This window comes from Rutidosis leptorrhynchoides, chromosome 1 (assembly GCF_046630445.1).
Source record: "Rutidosis leptorrhynchoides isolate AG116_Rl617_1_P2 chromosome 1, CSIRO_AGI_Rlap_v1, whole genome shotgun sequence".
Classification (NCBI taxonomy): Eukaryota; Viridiplantae; Streptophyta; class Magnoliopsida; order Asterales; family Asteraceae; genus Rutidosis; species Rutidosis leptorrhynchoides.
In genome coordinates this window covers 579,401,794-579,424,660 of record NC_092333.1, presented here as the reverse complement: position 1 = coordinate 579,424,660, position 22,867 = coordinate 579,401,794, and the positions used below count along the sequence as shown (strand labels likewise).

Below are 22,867 nucleotides of genomic sequence, written 5' to 3'. Positions count from 1 at the left end.
TTTTCAAGTCTAGAAAGATGGTCAGCCGCGAGATTTTCGGCACCTTTCTTGTCCTTAATCTCGATATCAAATTCTTGCAAAAGCAAGACCCATCTTAGCAATCGAGGTTTTGCATCCGGCTTAGAGAAAAGGTATTTCAATGCCGAATGATCAGTGAAGACAATTGTCTTTGATAAGACAAGATATGATCGAAATTTGTCAAAAGAAAAGACGATAGCAAGGAGCTCTTTTTCCGTGGTTGTGTAGTTCAATTGAGCTCCTTGTAAAGTCTTACTTGCATAATAAATGGGTTGAAAACGTTTCTCAACCTGTTGGCCCAAAACTGAAACAACTGCAAAATCCGATGCATCGAACATTAGCTCAAATGGTAGTGACCAATTTGGAGCTATGATTATTGGTGCATTGACAAATTTTTGTTTTAAAACATTGAATGCCTTAGTGCATTCACTTGTGAAAACAAAGGGTGCATCTTTTCGAGAAGTTTATTCAATGGCGTTGCAATTTTTGAAAAATCTTTAATAAATCGCCGGTAAAACCTGGCATGCCCAAGAAAACTTCTCACACCCTTCACATTTGAAAGAGGTGGAAGGTTGGCAATGACGTCGACCTTTGCTGGATCCACCTGAATACCAACACTTGAAATTTTGTGCCCCAAGACAATGCCTTCTTTAACCATAAAGTGGCATTTCTTCCAATTTAGCACTAAGTTTGATTTCTCACACCTAATTAGCATTTTCTCCAAATTTAGAAGGCATGAATCGAACGTGTCACCGAAGACTGAAAAGTCATCCATGAACACTTCCATGCATTCTTCAATCATATCGTGGAAAATGGCCATCCTGCACCTTTGGAATGTTGCGGGAGCATTACATAGACCAAAGGGCATTCGATGGTATGAAAAGGTGCCATAGGGACACGTGAAGGTAGTCTTTTCTTGATCCTCGGGGGAGATGGGAATTTGAAAGTACCCCGAAAAACCATCTAGGAAACAATAAAAGCTATTTTCTGCTAGTCTCTCTAACATTTGATCAATGAATGGTAGCGGAAAATGGCTTTTCTCGTGGCATCGTTTAGCTTACGATAATCTATACAAACTCGTCACCCCGTGACAGTTCGTGTTGTGATAAGCTCGCCTTTATCATTGGTGATAACAGTTATATCACTCTTTTTAGGAACACAATGGACCGGGTTTATCCACGGACTGTCTGAGATTTGGTAGATTAGACCTGCATCTAGCAATTTAATGATTTCATTCTTGACAACATCTTGCATATGAGGATTTAGTCTCCTTTGACGTTGTACCACTGGTTTGGAATTTTCTTCCATCAAGATCTTGTGCGTGCAATAAGAAGGACTAATTCCTTTTATATCATGGATTTTCCATGCAATGGCCGGTTTGTGGGCCTGTAACAAGGAAACAAGACGTTCTTTTTCATGTTTAGAAAGAAGTGATGAAATAATTACCGGAAGCTTCGAATCTTCCTGAAGGAAAGCGTACTCAAGATGATCAGGGAGCGGCTTAAGCTCCAAAATTGGAGGTTCCACAATTGAGGATTTACTCTGGTACTCGCTATCCTTATTCAGTTGTTCTATCTCCTCCTCAGTTGGTTCATACCCATTTTCCATCAAAGTGGCCATCACATCCATTTCTTCAACGGAAAATTCTTCATCTCCACTCGCCAAATCGTATACACCTGTTTCATCTGATTCGGGAAATTCCTGCAAGAACTCATAATGCGAATCTATGCTTTGCATAAAATAACAAGTATCATCTGAAGATTCAGGATATTTTAATGACTTGTCAATTGCAAAAGTCGCACTAGCTTCACCAATTCTAAGGGTTAACTGCTGGTCATAAACATTAATGACACATCTAACAGTATTCAAAAATGGTCGACCCAAAATAATTGGTATTCTTTCATCAACTTCCATGTCTAAAACCACAAAGTCTGCTGGAAAAATCAGATTCCCGGTCTTAACTAACAAATTCTCTATTATTCCTCGAGGGAATTTTATAGAGCAATCAGCTAGTTGAATAGCCATTCGTGTGGTCTTGAGTTCCCCAGGGGCTAATTTAAGGTAAATCGAATAGGGCATTAAATTGATACTAGCCCCCAAATCGGCCAATGCCCTCATACAGTCGAGGTCACCCATTAGATATGGAATAGTAAAACAACCTGGATCCCGAAGCTTTTCAGGAAGTGTGTTGGACACCAGTGCTGAACATCTAGCATTTAAAGTGACTGATGAAACACTTTCCATCTTCTTACGGTTAGTAAGTAAGTCATTTAAGAACTTAGCATAATTGGGCATACCTGAAATCACATCAATAAAAGGCATATTTATGTTAATTTGTTTAAACATATCTAGAAATTTTAACCTTTCGGCTTCGAGCCTTTCTTGTTGTTGCTTTCTTGGGTATGGGAGCAGTGGTTGATAAGGCTTCACTACAGGTTTCTCCCGTTCTTTCTTCTCAACCACTTGTTCCGGATCCTTAACCGGTTCGTCATTTTTGTTCAACGGAACACTGAAATCAGAATCTTCGGGCATTTTTGGAGCTTCGTATGCTAGACCACTCTGTGTGATGATAACATTGGTGTGTTCATTTCGGGGGTTCTTATTAGTATCGCCTGGTAAACTCCCTGGTTTTCTTTCACTAAGTAAACTAGCTAAACCACTCATTTGCTTCTCCAGATTCTGAATTGCAGCTTATTGATTTTTAAATTGGTGTTCGTTCTTCTCGTTTGTTTGGCTTATATTGGTGACAAGCTGGGTCTGAGATGCAATTAACTTCTCCAACAAACTCTCCATATTTGACTTTTTCTCTTCTTGTTGGGGTTTTTGATAAAAACCCAGAGTTTGTTGTTAGAACCCACTACTTGACCCTTGTTGGTAATTGGAATTTTGACCTTGAGGGTTGTAGGGGTTGTTGAAGTTTCGGTTAAATTGGGCTCTTCCTTGAAATTGATTATTATTTCTTTGGCTTATGAAAGCCACTTCTTCTTTTTGAGCCATTATTAAACCGGCATCACAATCTTTTCCTAAATGGAGACCACCACAGTATTCACAACCTACCTTCATACTATGAATTTCCTTGGTGATTTTGTCCATGTTTCGAGCAACACTGTCTATTTTCACACTTAGGGAACTAAGGTCATCATAAGCACCGGCGCTTTGGACTTGAGCATTATGAGTAATTGGTCATTCTTGATGCTACTCATGAGAATAATCGGCTTGCTTCTCGATTATCTCATAAGCCTCTTGCTCGGTTTTGTCCATGAGTGAACCTCCAACCACTTGATCAATGGAAATTCGGGTTGCAACATCACAACCCTTGTAAAAAATTTGAACTTGTTGGAAGGTATCCAGACCATGGTTTGGACAACCTCTTAGCATTTTGGAAAACCGATTCCATGCTTCATATAAGGTTTCCATCGGCTTTTGACAGAATTGGGTAATTTCTTGTTGGAGTCTCACGGACTTAGAAGCTGGAAAATATTTCTTAAGAAATTTTTCCATCATACCATCCCAAGTTTCTATCGTAGCCTCGGCCAATGAATCTAACCAACTTCGTGCTTCCCCGTAGAGTGTCCATGGGAAAAGTCTTAAAAATATGGCCTGATCAGTGTCTTGTTTAATTTTGAATAGAAGACATATCTCTTGAAAAAGATGAATATGTTCGTTTGCATCTTCATTCGGACCACCACCAAATTGACATCTGTTGTTAATCATTTGGAGAATAGGTCCTTTTATTTCAAATTTTTCTTCACCTGTGGGTGGAGTAATGGCACTACCTTGTCCGGTTCGGGTTGCTTTCATCTTGGCCGCCATTGATTGTCTTGGTACCACCTGCCTTGCCTCTCCTTCCATTTCAAAATTTGGAGTATGAACGGGTTCACCAAATTCAGAGTATCTTGGCTTGGTTGTACTTGATTCTGAATCAAAGGTTTCTTGCTTTGATGAAGATTCAAAAAGTTCAAGTACTTCTTTTGGGATCCTACCAAGCTTTCTATCAGGTTCTGTAAGCGTTGTAAGTAATGGAGAATCTAAACTTCGGGTATGTGGCATATGCAACCTAAAATCTGTCAATCACACTACTAACAAAACTATTAAACGCACCGATTCTACAAAATTAAAATCAAAGACTATTAATAATTTAAAATAATTAAGAAACTACTTAATCACAAATTAGTTAACAATTCTATTTTGACACAAAACTGTCCCCGGCAGCGGCGCCAAAAACTTGATGTGCGAAACGTGGTATATGAATTGTTGATCGTTCCTTAATTGTCACGATTATTTATGACTAATTACGCAAAATTAACTATTGGTGAGTGAAATAAGGAGATACTTTGATAAGGTTTTGTGTTTTACAGGTACTAAAGATGTTGGTGCGAAAGACAATAAAAAATGGCGATTAAAAGCGAAAGATGGACAAGATTCGAGAAGTCAAACAGGAATCAGAAAAATTACAAAGGCGTAATTTACGCCTAATCTGGCGTAATTTACGCCAGTTCCCAGATGTTTTCCAGTCCAGAAGTCATGTTTGGGCGTAAAAATACGCTAAAAGTAAAATGCAAAGGCGTAATTTACGCCAGTTCCACCGTAAATTATGCCAGTTTCACCAAGCTTGTGGTATGGGGTATTTCCAATTAGACTTGGGGGGTTCATTGGTGTCGGGACTTAAAATCTATGCACTTTGTACTAGTGTAGACAAGGGCATGAGTTTGGCTAGTTGAAAAGTTAAGGAGAACAAAAAAAAAAACACAAACATATGCACAATTCTAGTTATGGTTGACATTCCGAGTTAAATTAATTTATCTTGGTGCGAATGAGGGTCATGTTAAAATTTCTGAACTTTATAAAGTTTGATTGGTTCGACATTTGTAACCGTTTTACACCAATTTTTATTTGAGTCATGACTAACCCAATGAAATCAATCCGGATGTAATTAAACCCATTTTGTGTTTATTTTGACATGTTATTTAGATACATCTATTTTGTTGTTAAAAGAGTAAGTGTGGATCATGAAAGTTGTGAAAGCTAATCGTTTGATCTAGTTCTAAGTGTTGATCCATTTGAGGATTTGGGAAAATGTTTGAGGTTTATGATGATATGATTAGTGGAGGAATTGTTGAAGTAAGGAAATGATAAGAAGTTTATGATTGAGGTATTAGATGATAAAAGTTGTTTGAGGTTGTGAGGGCTTAACCCATATTGTCTTTACATCTTTATTAATAGTTAATTGTGCTTGCAAAAAATTATTTGAGTTAAGACCACCTAGGTGTTATTGTCTTATAGCTAAAAACAGATTTGCTTGAGGACAAGCAAAAGCCAAGTGTGGGGGATTTGATCGTTCCTTAATTGTCACGATTATTTATGACTAATTACGCAAAATTAACTATTGGTGAGTGAAATAAGGAGATACTTTGATAAGGTTTTGTGTTTTACAGGTACTAAAGATGTTGGTGCGAAAGACAATAAAAAATGGCGATTAAAAGCGAAAGATGGACAAGATTCGAGAAGTCAAACAGGAATCAGAAAAATTACAAAGGCGTAATTTACGCCTAATCTGGCGTAATTTACGCCAGTTCCCAGATGTTTTCCAGTCCAGAAGTCATATTTGGGCGTAAAAATACGCTAAGAGTAAAATGCAAAGGCGTAATTTACGCCAGTTCCACCGTAAATTACGCCGGTACAAAGTTCAAGAGTCCGGGAAAAATGAATTTTAGCTTTTGGATGAAGTTTCCTAACCCCTATTTAAGGAGAGCTTTAGGGTTACGAAAACAGACCTTTTTCCATCAGTTTTAGCAGCAGGAAACTCCTCCAAACACCCAAAAACATCAATCTAATCACCATTCTTCAAGGATTCAAGTCAAGATCAAGGTGCTATTCATCATGCAATCATCAAGAATTTCATTGATTATCAGCATCACTATGCTTGGCTAGTTTTCTTATCTTTATTCCTTCCATGAACAATTTATACATGTATTCATTCATTCAAGTTTATGTGGTTTATAATATTATGAAACTTAAGTCTTTTGAATTGTGATGTTATGAACCTCTTGTTTATTGATTAATGCAAGTTTTATTGATTGTGATTGTTGCAAGTTGAGTTATAGTGATTTAACATTTTGTTCTTAATCCACTTAGTATTAAATTAGATTAGGGATAAATACAAAGTGTTTAGGTTGCATAATTCAATCTCAAGATAGTTAGAATTAATAAGCTCAAGAAATCTTGTCTATGAGATTTGATCAATTTATGATGAGCATAATACTTGTTTGACATGAATGCATGTTAGATTGGGATTGAGAAAGGATAAAGGCTTTTAATCAATTGATCACAACCTTTCTGTCTAGCTCGCTGTTTATGCTTTTAAGTATTCAAGTTACAGTTGCTTAGTAGTTACTTCTCTAGTTTTCAATTTAGTTACTTTTAGTTAATCACAAACAACAAAATCTGGAAATTGCTTACTTGTTGACCATAACTTCCCGTGGAACGAATCCTGCTTACCCTAGCTAAGTTAGAGTAATTAGGCTATTTTTGATTGACCCTTCGACATCGATCAAATTTTGGCGCCGCTGCCGGGGAGGTGTGCGCTTGATTTGCAAGCTCTTATTTTATTGCTTTCTTGTTAAAATACAAAAACCATAAAAATTATAAAACGAATAAAAATCCAAAAATAGTGTTTTTTTTATTCTTATTTTTGTCAGTTTTACGCTCGGTGTTCTTGTTCTTGTTGAAGTGCAGGTTAGTGTATGCAAACTCGGAGTTTGGGAGATCAAAATCTTAAGCCTTTAGAGCCGGAAATCGAGAAATCTGCAAAAGCTAATCGAAAAGCTACAAGAATCTTAAAAGGTTCGACAGTGGCTTCAGCATCCACTCAACCACAGTTAGAGACACATCCGATTGTTCCACCAAACTCTCCTAAGTCAGAGTCTGACACTGAAGAGGAAGTTTTTGATCAACGAGACGAGATGGCTGAACGACCAAGAGGAGTAGACACCTACTACCAACCGGGTGATTTTGAGGATCATTCACCCATTGTTTATCCTGCACCGGCAGGAGGGAACAACCGACAATTTGAGGTCCGACCTCAACTCATTTCGATCTTGCCAACCTACCGAGGTATGGCTAATGAGGAACCATATGAACATATCACTGAATTTAATGGGATATGTGCTACTAATCAGGTAAACGGTTTCACTGATGATGAGGTACGTCTTCGATTATTTCCCTATTCACTTAAGGATAAGGCAAAAAGATGGTTTCTCTCCTTGCCCGCCCGGAGTATTAATACTTGGGCGGAAATTAAAAAACGATTTTTAGAGGAATTTTACCCCATAAGTAAAACTTCAGACATGCGTACGCAAATAAAATATTTTAAACAATTACCGGGTGAATTATATCATGAAGCGTATGAACGTCTGAAGGAGTTACTTAGGGCATGTCCACACCATGAGATACCCAAGTGGGAATTGGTTAAAGTTTTCTATGATAGTTTAGATTCCCAAAACAGGCAGTTTCTTTTGGCTACTAGTGGTGGGGCATTCTTAACTCGGTCTAGTGATGATGAATGGACGTTCTTCGAACGGTTAAGCAAGGGTTCAAAAACCCAAGCTTCGGTTGATCGTAAACAACCGAGTACCTCCCGAGTGAATCATGTTTCCGATTCGGGTGGTTCATCTAGGAACTTAGAGCAGGAATTTGATGATTTGAAAATGCTTATATTTAACAACCCAAACCAGGGTCTTGCTTGCAATGTTTCGCAGGTTTAGGAAGTATGTGAGATTTGTGGAGATCCTTCTCACTTTTCATATGGATGTAGAAATGGGATTCCACCGGTAAATCAGCACATAGTGGAAGAACAAGTTAACGAGGTTCAGGGGCGGAGATATGATCCATACTTCAACACGTATAATCCGGGTTGGAGAAATCATCCTAATTTCAGTTGGAGCAATAACAACGCTCTGAATGCTAACCAAGGGAACCAACTTAGACCACAAAACAACTTTCAAAACCAAGGCAACTTTCAAAACCAGGGTAACTTTCATAACCAAGGCAACTACCAAAGAAACTATCAAAATCCTTATCCCAACAACCGAAACCAAAAACAAAACAATTACCAAAACCAAGGCCAAAACCCAAACCAAAATCAAAACAGTATTTCAACCAATCAACCATCTAGCTCGGATGCTAAGATGGATGAGTTCATCTCCGAAATGCGAAAAATGATAGAAGTGCAAAATAAGTCGATTGGTGCATTGGCTAAGGAGATCGGTAATGTAGCAGAAAGTAAGGGAAATAGGGAACCAGGTACAATTCCAAGCTACACGGTTCTAAATCCAAATCATAAGGATCAAGGAAAATGGCATAGCGTTAACATGGTAGGTACCTTGAGAAGCGGAAAGCAATATGACAATAAGGTAGGTGAAAAAGAGGTAGTGCAACCAGAGTCAAGTAAGTCTCCTATTGTTCTTGATGAGGAAGAGGTAAGTGAAGTCGATGACCAAGGAGAAGGGGTGAAACATAAGGACCAAATTGTTAAGGAGACCGGAAAACTGGAGACAGAATCACAACCCGTCCCATTTCGCAAGGCCTTAGAGTCCCCAAACCAGTTCCCTTATGGGAAAAAGGGACCACAACCAGAGGACATGTGGGAAACATTTAAACAGGTTAAAATAAATTTACCCCTTCTTGATGCTATTAGGCAAGTCCCATCTTACGCTAAATTTTTAAAGGACCTTTGCACTCAAAAGAGGAAGCAAAGGGCGACTTTACCCAAAAAGGTGGAGCTAACCGAGCACCTAAGTGCGGTTGTTTCGGGTACACTTCCACCTAAGTTTAAGGACCCAGGGACCCCGTTGATAGCTGTGACTGTAGGAAACATGAATGTGAAAAAGGCGTTATTGGACCTAGGAGCTAGCATTAATATTTTACCTTTTTGCCTAGTTGACCGATTTGAATTGGGGCTAATGAAACGAACCGACATAATCATTCAACTAGCGGACCAATCAATTAAAACGCCTAGGGGGATACTAGAAGATGTGATAGTAAAAGTGGAGGATTTCTATTACCCGGTGGATTTGGTTGTTATGGATATTGAACCTAGGAATAGAGATACCCAACCCACTATAATTTTGGGACGCCCATTTTTGGCCACTATTAATGCTCACATTAATTGTCGAACGGGTGCTATGGACATATCTTTCGGTAATCGCAAGATGAGGATTAATATCTTTAATTCTCTTCATAAACCGGATGTCCATAAGTGCTATAGGATAGATGTGATTGATGAATTAGTGGATAAACATACTTCTCACCTAATAACCGATGACCCAGTAGAAATATTTTGTTGAGGTGATGAAGAGGATGTTGAGTGTGAAGAGGTCAAAGCAGTAGAACTAGCGGTAGTAAGTACAATGGATGTTAGGTTGCCACCGTGGACTCATAAATATGAGCCACTACCTAAATCCATTGATACTAATACGAGAACCTCGCTAGAGTCACCACCAAATCTTGAGTTAAAACCCTTACCGTCTCATTTGAAATATGCGTTTTTGGGTACTAACGGCACTTTGCCAGTTATTATTGCTTCAGATTTGACAGGTATGCAGGAAAAGGTTTTAATGGAAGTTCTTCATAAGTACAAAGCTGCAATAGGGTGGACAATAGCTGATTTGAAAGGTATAAGTCCCTCAGTGTGTATGCATAGGATAGTTACAGATCCGGAGGTTAAACCTGCTCGTGATACGCAATGCAGGTTAAACCCAAATATGCAGGAAGTGGTAAAGAAAGAAGTTCTTAAGTGGTTGGACGCAGGGATTATCTTCCCTATTTTAGACAGTCAGTGGGTAAGTCCCACACAAACAGTGCTAAAGAAAGCAGGGATAACAGTGATGGAAACGAAGGAAGGTAAAAAGATCACAACTCGTCCCGTGACGGGTTGGAGGGTATGTATTGATTACTGGAAGCTAAATGCTGCAACTTCAAAGGATCACTTTCCTTTGCCATTTATTAATCAGACCATCGAAAAGTTATCAGGTCAGAAATTTTATTGTTTCTTAGATGGGTATTCGGGGTACAACCAAATACCTATTCACCCTAATGACCAATAAAAAATGACTTTTACTTGTCCTTACGGAACCTATGCTTTTAGACGGATGCCTTTTGGTCTATGTAATGCACCTGCAACTTTTCAGAGGTGTATGATGAGTATCTTTTCAGAGTTAATAGGCGAGTCTTTAGAGATTTTTATGGATGATTTTTCGATATTTGGCAAATCTTTTGAGTCATGTTTGAGTATGTTGGAAAAAGTTTTGAAAAGATGTACCGAGACCAACCTTGTCCTTAGTTGGGAAAAGAGCCACTTTATGGTAAGGGAAGGGGTGGTTTTAGGACATATTGTGTCTGAACGGGGATTTGAAGTTGATAGGGCAAAGGTGCAACTTATTTCCACATTACCTCCACCGACCAATGTTAAGGGGGTAAGATCGTTTTTGGGACACACGGGGTTTTATCGTAGGTTTATCAAGGATTTTAGCGTCATTTCTAAACCATTATGTAATTTACTATTAAAAGAGGCGCCTTTTGACTTTGATGACCAATGTAAGGAAGCCTTCAACACCCTTAAACGTAAGTTAACCAAAGCACCCATTTTACAATCACCCGATTGGACCAAACCATTTGAAATAATGTGCGATGCTAGTGATTTTGCAGCTGGGGCTGTTTTGGGTCAAAGAGTTTATAGGAAACCGGTAGTTATTTATTACGCTAGTAAAACATTCTCGGATGCCCAAATAAATTATACCACAACCGAGAAGGAATTACTAGCAGTTGTGTTTGCCTTAGACAAATTTAGATCATATTTGTGGGGGTCTAAGGTAGTTGTATTTTCGGACCATAGTGCTTTAAGACATTTGCTTGAGAAGAAAGAGTCTAAACCTAGATTGATTAGGTGGATTTTGTTGCTACAGGAGTTTGATTTGGAAATAAGGGATAAAAAGGGTATAGAAAATGTGGTAGCTGACCATTTATCTAGGATACCCCCGCCACCGTTTGACCCTACTAAACCGATCCAGGAGAATTTCCCGGACGAATGTTTGTTTAGTGTTGTTCAGGTACCTTGGTTCGCTCATATTGTCAACTATTTGGTGACTAACAAGATACCGGAACATTGGAACAAGCACAAGAGGGATTACTTTTTATCGCAGGTTAAGCATTATATTTGGGAGGACCCGATTCTTTACCGACTTGGACCCGACCAAATCATTAGAAGATGCGTGGCGGAAGATGAGCATAAGGACATTCTAGCTCATTGTCATACTTTTGCATGCAGAGGACACTATGGGGTAAAGAAAACTGGGTACAAAGTACTCGATTCAGGTTTCTTTTGGCCTTCTATCTTTAAAGATGCATTTGAGTATGTTAAAAATTGTGCTAGGTGTCAAAGAATGGGGGAAATTTATAAATGTAACGAAATGCCCATGAACCCAATTTTGGTTTGTGAAATCTTTGATGTTTGGGGTATTGATTTTATAGGACCTTTTCCCCCGTCTTTTGGGTTTGAATATATTTTGGTAGCCGTGGATTATGTCTCCAAGTGGGTGGAGGCTGAGGCTACTCGAACAAATGACAACAAAGTTGTCCTTAAGTTTGTTAAGAAAAACATTTTCTGTCGTCATGATGTACCTAAGGCCATAATTAGTGATGGGGGTTCACACTTTAAGAACTCCCATTTTGCTAAACTTTTAAGGGATTATGGGGTAAATCACCGAATTGCTACGCCTTACCATCCCCAAACAAGTGGGCAAGTGGAGGTATCTAATAGGGAGTTAAAAAGAATTTTGGAAAAAACCGTAAATCCTAATTGCAAAGATTGGTCTTTAAGACTAGACGATGCGCTTTGGGCTTATCGGACAGCTTACAAAACCCCTATTGGTACTTCACCTTACCGACTTGTTTATGGGAAGGCATGTCACTTACCTGTTGAAATTGAGCATCGTGCAGAATGGGCTATAAAACAGGTGAACATGAACTTAGATGAGGCAGGAAATGCGAGGAAGCTAGAATTGACAGCATTAGAAGAACTTAGATGTGAATCATATGAAAGTTCGAAGATCTACAAAGAAAAAACGAAAGCTTTTCATGACAAGCAAATTAGTAGGAGGACGTTTGAAGTGGGGAAAAGTGTGTGGTTGTTTAATTCCAGGTTAAAGTTGTTTGCGGGTAAGTTGAGAAGTAAGTGGAACGGTCCCTATGTGGTTACTAAGGTTACTCCCTATGGGGCAATTGAAATAAAGGATCCGAAAGGTGGGGAACAGTTCTTAGTTAATGGGCAACGATTGAAGATTGCTACCGGGTTGTCGCTTGATGATGCTAAAGTAGTTGAAACAATCCGGTTTAAACCTATACAAAGGCAACAACTTAGGTCCATTAGAGTGAATGAACCAAGGAAAGGGAATAGTAAGGAAAGTGTCGACTCATGGCTTGATCAAAATGTCTCTATTAGCCATGTGCCCGATTACGTTGAATGGAAGGATGATGGGCGATTTGATGATGCGCCCGAAGATGCAGTGTCCAAAGTCATTTCGGATGAATGTTTTGATGATCTTCATGAGGAATTGCCTTTAGATGAGAGTGCCCAAGGTAGACCGGTGATTCTTTACCAAGAAGACGATCCGGGGGAGATATTATTCGAGTTAAGTATCATTGGAGTATTACCTCACTTTGTTAGTAGTCATCGAGAGTTTAAGGTGATAGCCGATTCGGGATCTTCCATCAACATAATGTCCTATGAGATGTACAAGCAACTTTTTCATGGTGAATGTACGTTATGTAAATTGAAGAAATCCGATGCAGAAATCACGTTGGAAATAATACCAAGTGTAGGGCACTTGGGGTAGTTCAAAAGGTGATGGTTAGTGTGAAAGGTGTTTTTCTTGAAGTACCGTTCACCATTTTCGATATGCCCACGGACTATGATGTTCCATTTTTAGTAGGTCGGGGGTTCATTTCAACCACGGGTGGTAAACTAGACCCGGGGGCGGGATGCATCACTTTTGAGGGAGGAAACGGAACTTTTAGATTTTGTAATGCAGAAAATATGCGATTTCCTTCGGCGTATATAGTTGAAAGAGAGTTTGATGAAGACTATTGCATGAAACTCAAAGTCGAAGAGAATGGAGCAAGTGAGGAGGTTGTTGAGAATGTGGTTGATGACACGATAGATAGGGATAAAGGCTGCCAAAATGTTGAGTGTGTGGGCACCTCCCTTGATCAACACTTGGATTCCGAGAAGGGTGATGAGAATTCAAGGAAAGTTGAAAATATATGTGTCAACATGGTTAAAGAAACACCGGAATTAGATAAAGGAAAAGAGGTAGATGTAGAAGAGATTCGTAATACGATTGAGAGTATATGGGGTAAAAAGAATACTGATAAATTCATGAATAATACTAAGACATCTTTTGTTGATGACGAGGGTTGGACGATTGAAGTTGAGTATGTTAAGCCTAACCCGAAATGTGAATTTAAGCCTCGTATTAAATATAGAGATCCGGGTGAGTTTGCGGTTATGTGTCAATTCAAGAAGAAAGGGACATACCAGGCGTTACATTCAGGTGGATGAGCAACAATGGGCAAGAATGGAGGAGCAACAGGGTACCCTCATGGATGTAGCTAGGGCTCAGATTTACATGACTGAGCGATATCAGCAGGATGTGTTTGAGAGGGACAACCGAAGGTGGCAGTATGAGGATATGTTGAATAATCGGCCAGTTACACCGTATTATGAGCCGATTGATTACATGACTTATGCTCCGGGGGTTGCACCAGGGATGGAATATGTGAGTCCACCCGCACCATCTATCGCACCACCATTGTTTTATCAGCAACCTACACCACTACCACCGGATATGGAGAGAGCTCGGGAAGAAGGCAGGAAGTCAGTGTTTGACATGGCACCACTAGCGAGAAGTATGTTTGAGAGTATTTTTGGTCCTGATTCCCGAATGGAATGAGCCTCTCTGATTTTAATCAGGTCCTGTGCTCCGTCTGTAATAACATGTACACTTTTCTTTTCTTTTATTTTTCTTTTATTTTCCTTATTTTTATTTTTAGTAGTTAAATGAACTTTGTGGGCGTGTTCACTGCAAGCCCTCACGAGACAAAACTCGTCCACCCGAGGGAATCGGGTGGTTTAAAGCGGGATCCTTCCGTAAATGGGCTAGCTAGATTTTATGTTTTCTTTTGTTTTTGTTTTGTAAGAATAAAATTGGATGGAAGGAACATGTTGTGTGATGAATTGGGAGATTGATGTAATTGTCACGAGGATATTTGGGAAGTTGCTTTTAATCCCGGGTAATATTGTTCTTTTTCTTTCTCCTTGTTTAATTTCCTCACTTTAATCTAACATAACTTTTTAACATGCATACGAGGACGTAGCATGATTTAAGTGTGGGGGGAGGAAGGAAATTTGTACAATTGGCTTAGCTTGAAAAATGCTTGTTGTTTAAAGTTTTTATGACATAAATGGTTTTAATGGCCTAGGTGGTAAAAATTTGAAAAATTTTAATTTCAAGGCTATAATCAAGATGTTGACCCATGAGAGTAACCTTAGTGATTAAGAATTAACTTGAAAGTTTTTGGACTTGGCCGGTGAGGAATGATAGTGTTAGGCATTTGACCTTGACTAGTTAACTTTAAAGAAATCATACTCTTATGGAGAAAAGAAAGGTTGAAAAGGAAAAAGATCATGAGGTTGTATGCTAGGTAACATAATGATAAAGAAACACTTTAGGATTTTTCTTTTTAAACCAATTTTTTTTATTTTATAGCCAGTCTACCCAGGTCGTTAGTACATACTTGTGTGCTAGAATCAACTAGTGACCATTAGCAGCTTAAACATTTTAGAAAGAAAAAAGAGAAAACCAACTTCCCATTCCTACCCTTATTTTTGGTTATTAATGTCAAATTTAATCATACTTTATTTTGTTTAGAATTGGTAACGCTAGGTGACAACGCAACTCATTTTTGCTAAGACTTAATTAGTTTAAATTAGCATGGAAATTATAACTAGCTATTATGTTATAGTGTTTGTGACTTTTTGATTAGTTTGACTCAGAGTGGTCTCCGAGGTTCCACAATGGATTCTACGATTTACTCACTAGTATGAGGTGCATAATTATGATGATAGTCACCAATGCAACACTTCTAGAGTTTTGCTCTTCACTAGGCAAAGGTCGAAAGGGGATGCTTTATATCACAAGCTATGACAATGATATTCATCACACCCAACACCCATTATTTACATTACATACATATACTTATATATCATTGTCATCATCACCATATATTCACCATTACATCTCAAATGTTCCTAGAATGATAAATGCTATGTGCTATCATGAAAAAAAAAAAAAAAAAAAAAAAAAAAGAGGAGGAAGTGAAAGAGACGAATCTGAAAATTATATATGCCAAAAATTGTGAAACGATTGCTCAAAAGCATGGACCACTGAGGCATAGGAAAAAATGAATAATGAAAAAGAGATTAGAAGAAGAGTATGCCAAAAATTGTGAAACGAGTGCCTTATAAAGCATGGACCACTGAGGCATAAGATTCGTTCTCGATGAAATGTCAAGTAAGAATGCAAATCTCCTTATAACCTACACCTTTCATGAAATGCCTCGTGTAAATGGGCAATGTAACCAACATCCACTTCACCAAGCTTGTGGTATGGGGTATTTCCAATTAGACTTAGGGGGTTCATTGGTGTCGGGACTTAAAAGCTATGCACTTTGTACTAGTGTAGACAAGGGCACGAGTTTGGCTAGTTGAAAAGTTAAGGAGGACAAAAAAAACACAAACATATGCACAATTCTAGTTATGGTTGACATTCCGAGTTAAATTAATTTATCTTGGTGCGAATGAGGGTCATGTTAAAATTTCTGAACTTTATAAAGTTTGATTGGTTCGACATTTGTAACCGTTTTACACCAATTTTTATTTGAGTCATGACTAACCCAATGAAATCAATCCGGATGTAATTAAACCCATTTTGTGTTTATTTTGACATGTTATTTAGATACATCTATTTTGTTGTTAAAAGAGTAAGTGTGGATCATGAAAGTTGTGAAAGCTAATCGTTTGATCTAGTTCTAAGTGTTGATCCATTTGAGGATTTGGGAAAATGTTTGAGGTTTATGATGATATGATTAGTGGAGGAATTGTTGAAGTAAGGAAATGATAAGAAGTTTATGATTGAGGTATTAGATGATAAAAGTTGTTTGAGGTTGTGAGGGCTTGACCCATATTGTCTTTACATCTTGATTAATAGTTAATTGTGCTTGCGAAAAATTATTTGAGTTAAGACCACCTAGGAGTTATTGTCGTATAGCTAAAAACAGATTTGCTTGAGGACAAGCAAAAGCCAAGTGTGGGGGATTTGATCGTTCCTTAATTGTCACGATTATTTATGACTAATTACGCAAAATTAACTATTGGTGAGTGAAATAAGGAGATACTTTGATAAGGTTTTGTGTTTTACAGGTACTAAAGATGTTGGTGCGAAAGACAATAAAAAATGGCGATTAAAAGCGAAAGATGGACAAGATTCGAGAAGTCAAACAGGAATCAGAAAAATTACAAAGGCGTAATTTACGCCTAATCTGGCGTAATTTACGCCAGTTCCCAGATGTTTTCCAGTCCAGAAGTCATGTTTGGGCGTAAAAATACGCTAAGAGTAAAATGTAAAGGCGTAATTTATGCCAGTTCCACCGTAAATTACGTCGGTACAAAGTTCAAGAGTCCGGGAAAAACGAATTTTAGCTTTTGGATGAAGTTTCCTAACCCCTATTTAAGGAGAGCTTTAGGGTTACGAAAACAGACCTTTTTCCATCAGTTTTAGCAGCAGGAAACTCCTCCAAACACCCAAAAACATCAATCTAATCACCATTCTTCAAGGATTCAAGTCAAGATCAAGGTGCTATTCATCATGCAATCGTCAAGAATTTCATTGATTATCATCATCACTATGCTTGGCTAGTTTTCTTATCTTTATTCCTTCCATGAACAATTGATACATGTATTCATTCATTCAAGTTTATGTGGTTTATAATATTATGAAACTTAAGTCTTTTGAATTGTGATGTTATGAACCTCTTGTTTATTGATTAATGCAAGTTTTATTGATTGTGATTGTTGCAAGTTGAGTTATAGTGATTTAACATTTTGTTCTTAATCCACTTAGTATTAAATTAGATTAGGGATAAAGACAAAGTGTTTAGGTTGCATAATTCAATCTCAAGATAGTTAGAATTAATAAGCTCAAGAAATCTTGTCTATGAGATTTGATCAATTTATGATGAGCATAATACTTGTTTGACATGAATGCATGTTAGATTGGGATTGAGAAGGGATAAAGGCTTTTAATCAATTGATCACAACCTTTCTGTCTAGCTCGCTGTTTATGCTTTTAAGTATTCAAGTTACAGTTGCTTAGTAGTTACTTCTCTAGTTTTCAATTTAGTTACTTTTAGTTAATCACAAACAACAAAATCTGGAAATTGCTTGCTTGTTGACCATAACTTCCTGTGGAACGAATCCTGCTTACCCTAGCTAAGTTAGAGTAATTAGGCTATTTTTGATTGACCCTTCGACATCGATCAATTGTTGTATGAAATAGTATGGAAAAATGCCGATTAAAGATTGTTACACACTAATAGGCAGTGTACCCGATCGTGTAGTAGTATAAATAATGGTTAAGTTCCGTGTATCGTTCCAAGGACAGTTGTATTAATCAAACTAGAATTAGAAACTATATTATGATTAACTAAGTAAATGAAACTTAAAGGTACAAGATATTATGTTTTTGTGGCTATTTAACGATTTAGCCAAATCATAGAAGATTAAAAATAAAAACAATATTTTTGGTCTTTTAAGTTTATATAATGAAAACAAGTGCAAAGAAAGCAAATAAGATAGTTTGATTCAGATCAAAGAGATGAAATGTTCATCTAGATATTTTACCCTCGGTATTGGATGTAAGTTTTGATATTAAAACCCGATTAAATGATTATGTGTGTAAGTTATCTAATAGGTTCACCAAGAGTTCTCTTAAGTAAACACGCAAACACAATTACAAGATCAAGGGTTCCCTTTTCACTATAGTTCTTGTATTTGTAATCGGATAACTTAACTAGTTCTAAGGCTTGAAACTTGACTTCTATGTTCATAGTTATCAATAATTGTACAAACGTTCGTTGCATACAATTCATCCCTATATCGTCTAACCAATTGTATCTAATTTACCCCCTTGGTCCGGTTTAGTAAACAATCAATCTAAGACAAGCTGATTGTAAATCAATATGATAAATCAACAAGAGTTCTCTTTATTAACAACATATCAATTAACTAGTTACAAATGATTTTTAACATCAATAAGCATGTTCTTGAATCAAACTTAAAACTATCACACAAAATACATTCAATCCATAAGATTACATCTAATACCTCAGTTATTAATCTAGACAAACATTATAGAGTTTAGCCAATAATCATATTAACAAACAATAGAGCAATCAAGAGATAAGTGGAATTCATTGTTAAGAACAAGAAATCAACCTATTAGAGAATGAATCTTGAATGGAGAAGGTGTTGAATCTTGATTCTTGGATGTTTAAGCCTCTTCAAAGAGCTTGGAGTTCTCCAAAATAGCTCCTAAAATCGTCTTCTAACTCCTCTGGTTCGTATCTGATCGTATCTCCCTGTACTGTTGTCTCAATCATTTGGTTTTAAAGTGGTTAAAGTGGCCCAAAAGTCAAAAGTAGGCTGAAACCTACTTTTGGACGGCGTCCAAGGAACTGGACGACGTCCAGTAAAGAAGGACTGGACGTCGTCCATAGTACTGGACGGCGTCCAGAATACTGGACAGCGTCCAGTTGTAAAGGGCTGGACGGCGCCAGATTTCTGGACGGCGTCCAGATGTGTTGAAGTTCACTATCCTGTTTTTTCATAATCTCCCTTCATTTGGATGGAGTCCCAATCATTTTGGATGATGTCCAACATATCTGAAGCCTTGTTTTACCATTTTAGAGCGCTAATTTGACCATAACTTGTATCGGGATCAACTATGATGATATCACAACTTATCGAATGGTCATAATTCATCAAAACTCTTCACAAATCACTTTCTGATATAAATTTGCATATCTTTGTCTATTACTTGTAGAAACGCCTTCGTTATCCTTGATTCTAGAGTATTTCACACGATATTGCGAGAGATATATATAATGTAATTGAGCAATATCACTGTGTAATGTTGAAGGTCGCGCCTTGGAAATGTGTGATCCATTTTAGATAACGTGGGAAGCTCAACCCGCGATACATTGGTCCTTTCGAAATCTTGGAGCGTGTTGGACCCGTTGCTTACCGTTTGGATCTTCCGACTCAATTGAGCTCAGTTCATCCTACCTTTCACGTATCGAATTTGAAGAAGTGTCTTGCTGAACCTGAACTTGTCATACCACTGGAAGAACTTACGATTGATGACAAACTCCACTTCGTGGAAGAACCTGTTGAAATTATGGACCGTGAGGTCAAAACTTTGAAACGCAACAAGATTCCGATCGTCCGAGTACGATGGAATGCCAAACGAGGACCTGAGTTTACCTGGGAACGAGAGGATCAAATGATGCAGAAGTATCCTCACCTTTTCCCAACTCCTCCATCTACCTCAGCTTAAAATTTCGGGACGAAATTTTCTTTAACAGGTGGGTAATGTAACGACCCTGGATTTTCCAACTTATATTATTAATATTTATTATTAATACTTGCGCTTTAATAAATGTATTTTTATACATTTTACTTGTTACCGTATTTGACTTTTCATGGCCCGGCTCGTCTATTCGACAAGTACTTTTCAGAATAATATTTCGAATATTATTTACGTTCATGATGAATTATTATTAATCATTTTTAATTAACTAATGTAACTAGTTAATTACTTGGGCCTTTTATTTATTTGTTGGTTACTTGGACTTGGGCCTTTATTAAAGGATTTGGACTTGGAAACCCACCCTACTTTCTTAATGGACTTGTAAGCCCACTTTTAAGCTAGTGAATTATTAAGGCTTAAACTAGATTAATTAGTGATATGAGGAGACAAATACTACAAGCACGCTTACACCTCTTTTCTATGCACTTAACCTTATTACCCCTTCTTATCATACACCAAGCTCCCATGCATGAAAGTTGAGCATTTGACTTCCTTTTTTTGACCCTAGGCCGACGGTTTACTAGCAAGGGGGGGAAGTTCTTTTTTTTTTCAATTTTTGTTACATATACACTAGTATTGAACCTCATTTTTACACACACATACTTACACTTATTTTCTCTCAACTTTCTCTCTAAAATTGTAAGCATTATATCTTTTTCTTCTTCCTTTTTTTTCCTTTGAAAAACCGAATCATATCATCATCATATTACTTGTTTGATGTTTGTTTGTTGTTAAAGATCAAACTTGTTAGTTTGTATCTTCATGAATCTTGTTCCTTCCATCTTTGTTTGATGAAGAAACAAGAACAAGGATCTAAGTTTCTATAACTTATGGTTCTACACTTAAATGTTATAAAGATTTAAAACTCATAAGCCTTGAGAGCTTTGTTCATGTTTTGTAGACTTAAAGTTTACTTTCCTAACATCCAAACTTTGATTTGAATCTTCTTAAGTATAAAACAAACATGAACATAATACTTGTAACTTTAGTTTATTTCTTCATTTTATTTATTTAAAGTTGTGATGTTGTTAATTTGGTCAAGTATTACTAGTTAAACTTGATCTCATATTTCTTGAAACTAAAGTTAAACTTATAAGTTCAAGAACATGGAAGTTTAACTTTCTAGTTATAACTTCATACACTTATGTTAGATCTAAGTTTCTATAGCTTATGGTCTTCTAATTTTGTTGTAAACAAGAGCTTATAAGCTTACATACATTTTACAAGATTGAAATCTAAGTTTCATAACTTATGGTTTCATTAAAGTAAAGATCCAAGTTCTATAACTTAGGGTTTAACTTAAGAACACTAGATCTAGACTTTTTAGTCTAGGATCTTTAAGATCTAACTAAGATCTAGGTTCTATAACTTAAGATCTTGTTTATTTAGTTTACTTTCAAGTTTGTAGCTTAATATTACTATTAGAACTCATGTATGTGTCGGATCTAAGATCTTGATGTAAATTTGGTTCATCAAACTACTTACAACTCTTAAATGAGTTGTGCTACATATCTTAGACATACATTAGTGTTATTATGGACAAAACTTGGTAAAGATGATGCAAACACATCAACGAGTTGTACACTTGAAGCTATAAGCATCAAGGATGAGAACCGTGATGAGCATCAAGCACCAAGAACCTACCGAAACACATTTCCTATTGTTTTCTGGGTCTGATCAGTAACCTGGGCTACTGGAAAAGCTTATTTCCAGTTAGTTCGGTCTGAGTAGATGATTTTCCGTTTAGGCCTCGTCTTAATCCAAGTTACGGTTTAGGATTTATGGCCTTCCGAAAGTCACTACGCCCTATTAACGTTGTGCTGAAATTTATGACCTACTCGCACTTAAACTGTCACCACGGTCAAACGAAGACGAGTTTGGTTCTAGAAATTGGTCAGCAACTAGGGGACACATATACGGAGTTATGGCCACTGGTCTCACCTCATTTCAGTTTGTATAGAGGTCGTGGCAACTGAACAAAGTCAGCCTTTGTTTCAAACTCTATTCTTGAATAAAACTTACTTTACACTTTTTGTTTGATGATGATACTTAAGACCTAATTTACATACATTTAAACCTTGGGAACGATTTACTGACTTAGTAACTTTTGACTTAGGTTGAGGACCTTCCGGACCAACTACTTGCTTACTTATTCTCGTACCGACTTTATTACTTTTCACTGTGAGTTATAGCATCCCTTTTTACTTTAACTATTTTAGGAACTGAGAATACTTGCGCGTTTTACGTTTTACATACTAGGCACGAGTACTTAAACTTATTATATGTGTGGGTTATAGAACGGCATAAACTTTCCCCTTAGCTCGGTAATGTTTAGTCATTGGTCTTTGAACCGGTGAACGCGAATCTTAGATATGGATCCATAGGGTTTGACATCCCCACTCAGGCTAGTAGCGCTAGCATTTAACGAGTGTTTAATACTTCTTAAACATATGCACTCGCCAAGTGTACTTTCAGGGGGTGATATTACGTTAAGTTAGTTACCAAGTGCCCACGGTTATGCATATACTTTTCATACTGTTTTGAAATACCGAAATCTCGTGGCCTACCTTACATTACTGTTATACTTAAACTATAGCTCACCAACATTCGTGTTGACGTTTTTAAGCATGTTTTCTCAGGTGCTTAGAGGTTTGGTTGCTTCCGCTGTAGTTGTCATGCTGTGTAGACTCCCGCTGCGTTCATTAGAGATGTCTTCGCATGAAACATTTACTTTGCATTCAAACTATGTTACTTTTGAAACAATGAATTTGTATCGACCTATGGGTCACGTACTATTATTATTGTCTTCTATTCGTAGAAGCATGCTACCGTATGTTAAACATTTGACGTTGGTTTAGACGTCACCCTTTTTATGAATGCAACTTATTTTAAAACAGCATATAGTGTTTGACCTTGTAATGATCCTGTTGCTGATGATCCGTACACGGTAATTTTGTATGGGGCGTCACAGGTCTAGCTCTTTAGCTTTTAGATCTTGTTATATCTTGTAGATTCAAACTTGGATTTGAATCCTTCAAGAACATGAAAGATTCAAGCTTTCTAGCTTTGAATCTTCACTTATTTTGTTA

General features: G+C 37.3%; 2 pseudogenes; one reads left to right on the top strand and one right to left on the bottom strand.

Annotated features, from left to right (window-relative positions):
* Window positions 1-7,354: 7,354 nt before the first annotated feature.
* Window positions 7,355-7,468, bottom strand: LOC139886953 (small nucleolar RNA R71; annotated as a pseudogene).
* LOC139845604 (uncharacterized) lies at window positions 7,365-12,908 on the top strand (annotated as a pseudogene).
* The last annotated feature ends 9,959 nt before the right edge of the window (window positions 12,909-22,867 follow it).